Source organism: Ceratina calcarata, unplaced genomic scaffold (genome assembly GCF_001652005.2).
Source record: "Ceratina calcarata isolate Rehan_Ccalc_2016 unplaced genomic scaffold, ASM165200v1 scaffold174.2, whole genome shotgun sequence".
Classification (NCBI taxonomy): Eukaryota; Metazoa; Arthropoda; class Insecta; order Hymenoptera; family Apidae; genus Ceratina; species Ceratina calcarata.
The window spans coordinates 30,298-33,758 of record NW_017138784.1 but is presented as its reverse complement, the minus strand read 5'-3'; positions in this window follow the sequence as shown (position 1 = coordinate 33,758).

Here is a 3,461-nt window from a genome sequence, read left to right as displayed (position 1 = left end):
GTTTAAGTATACAGCCTATACATCTTTAAACGTATAAGCACAGTCGAGGGGCCGAGAATTTTTGAAACCGATATTGACTATCTCTCCATCGGACGGCACAAAATGAAAAACGAAGGAACGAGTCGTGGAATAGGAAAAAATAATCCGAACCGTGGCACGAATGGACGTGTACTGATGCGCACGTGTGATTTCTCTTCTGCTTATTGTAAATGGGCCGCATATACATATTCCGCTTTGAAGAGAACTCCGCTTCATTTCAGCCTCTCTCTTTCTCTCTATCTCTTTTTCCTTCCGTGCGAGCGTGTCGATTTCGCCGTGTCCGATATCTTTGATATGCGCGGCGAAAAAAAAAAGCTGTGGGTCAATCGAGCGGCGTGCATGCGAAATGAAGAGATGAGCGAGAAAGAAATCCGCGAAATCCAGACAGTTTTTCATCTTTTTTTTTTTAATGCTCATCATTCCTTTCTAACGCTTTCCACTGGGTTCAATCTGTAGATCCAGAATGGTTCCTTCAAGCGATTAGAGATCTGATAATTAGACGAGTTTTCAATTTTAACCCTTTGACATACAATGACGAGTTTGACTCGTCATTCATTCCATTTAATTTGTATGTAAAGTTGCATTTAATTTGTATATCAAGGGGCATAATAATTGTAATTAAATCTGGTGCTTAGATTATTAGAAAATCGTTATTATTTATTTTAGACTATCTGTTCACTGAGATTAGTTTTGATCATTTAATAGCAAATTAGATTTTTCGCGGTGATTGGTAAATTTGTCATATGTAGAGCATGTGCCAAATTATCGGACATTATCGTTGCCGACCGCGGCGCGTGCGTTCGATTTGACTACTGTACATTTCGAGATAATTTGAAGCGTTCGTCGACGCGACGTCTACCGGAATTACATTATCTCCCTGAATCAATCGGGATAAATTTACTATCACGCATATCGCGGTTTATTCTCGTCGGGTTATAATTGTGCTTCCTAATCGTTGTACGACGTTCTTAATCTTATCCGTCAATTAAATTTAGTCCGGACTAAAAAAGTTCAATGTCCGATCTAATTTCAGTCCAAACTAGGATCACACGGGAAATAAATATTAACCCTTTGCACTCGAGCGGCGCCGCTACGGCGCCCGGCACGAAAACTAATTGCAAACTGTAATATTTAACAGATTTTGTTGTATTCAATAAAAATGAAAAAATTGGTAAAATTTTATTATTTGTATACGTTCTTTTGGGTATAAAATGATTTGAAGTACCCCTAAAGTTCTNAGGATTCTCACGTATAACTGATCCAACTCAATGAAACATATTTTTAATTCAATAATATTAACTTTTATGTCTATCGCAAGGACGTCTTTATATTCTTAACACTAAAAAAAGTTATTTGATACTAATTTCTTTGTAAATTCATTGATAAATACGATATTTAACGAATTCAAATTGTTTTATCTAAGGTTGGTATCACGATAGAGCACCCATGTATAAGCATATGACTACCCCTCTCACCTTCTGCCCCGCGAGTGATCTACCCAACTTCCTTAATTTTAGAGAGAAATCAGAAACGTGATACTCGTTCACGCGTCCATTTGGGAATTAGATTTTTATATCGCGGGCCGAGGTCGACCGTCGTTGTAACAGAAGATGCGAAAACATTTGTTATAATGTTCAGCAGCAGCGTAATGAGAGAGACGCGAATTAACGATTGTCAAACGAGCCTCGGCGTCGAATTCGTGGAAACTGTCCCGACAATAATCGCGGCTCGCCTCGCTCGTTGACAATAATAATTCACGGTGGCTAATGCCTTCCGTGTGGCACGATTTGCCTCTTCGAATGAAAAGTGGATGCTAAGCCGAGATAAGCCGAGCGTAGGTTAGTCCAGATTGTAATTACGATAAAGTAACCGGTGTCCTAATTGCCTCGTACGGGATTATAACCCGTGATCGATAGTTATGAATTCATAATCTTGTATTTAGAAATTCTTCCCCAATACTAGCCTCGAGGTGATAATAATAATACTTTATTTCACGGGAATAGGTCATTATAACATACATAGAAAGAATACAGTAAAAGTAATGGACGTAAGATAAAATAAAGAGAGATGCGTTTAAACGATAAAATACGATGACGTATACGAAATGATAAAGACCTTCTAATGATCAAAGAAGCTGTGGGAATAGGTGACAAAATAATTAATGTTAATAATTTTACAAGGAGATTTATTCTCGTCACTTATGTGCGTCCGATCGCTTGGGAGATTTCCGCTCGACTGGCTTTGTCCGAACAGNCTTTCGGCGCGACTGTCAAGTTCGAACTAATGTCGAAAGTGATGCACGGTTGTCGTTACAGACTAAGGTTCCGATACGAAAAACTTATCTCCATTTAAAGGAGTATCATCTTACACTTATAAGGTCTTATACACGCGTCGCCTGTCTCGCTAAAAGCGCCACAATAAAATTTAAGGTGAGATAACGTCTTGGTGAGCGAGAGTCACCGCTCGAGTGCAAAGGGTTAATTTAGAAATGAGAGAGAATTTATATTATATAAGGTATCGAAGTTTCATAAAGTCCGACTTAGTGAAACGTCTGTTCGTTTAATGATTCGCGAGGGGAGGAGCAATTAATCTGTAAAATGGTCTTTTTGGGGGTGAAAGTTGGACAATTTGCGAGGGCGCTACATATTCGGGGAACAAATGAACGAGCTCCCGGATGGTTCTCGAAACGGCAAGAGTGCAACCGTGTAACAATGCCTCGAAACGACCTGTAGAACTTTTGCTGGGTGTCCATGTGCTAGTGAATCAATTTTCGCCCTAATCCCTTGCGACCGGCGAGCAACTCTAAACAACCTCTTTAGCAACAGAAAACTCGAGAGAACTCGCGCGAAATATAAGAACAGAAATATCAAAAAGATTTCACTGTTTAGAAAAATCTGTAATGGTTTTCAAAATTGGACGATTGAAACAATTTTTACGAGGGGATTTTTGATCGTCGATACGAATTAAGAACCTGTGTCGTGTCATTCTGATCTGATATTCTCAACGTGTTTTCAAGCGAGGGAAACGGAGAATAGAGATATTCATGTATTTTTCCTGCGATAGGATTATAAGGCTCGCGAGCAGTAGGATTACCCAATAAGCGGCTCTTTCTCTTGCCACGGCCGATAAACCCACGGGAAACGTAGCCGATTCCGGGACGATATCTTCCGAGTGACCGACTCGGGCTTAGGAGTCGAAAGTTCTCTTCAAGGCCTGTTCAAAGCCCACTCAGACCGTTCCTTTTATCGGAGTCGCATTCTCGTCGATTCTTTTCACGAGCATAGACACGAGTGCACTCTGTCTCATATACGTACACACCTGCTCGTATAAGTACATTGCACGATGTTAATTCGTGGACAATCGTTCATTCTTAAATTAGAATTATTAAAAAAATTCATGATGATTATTCATCTGAAAATTTA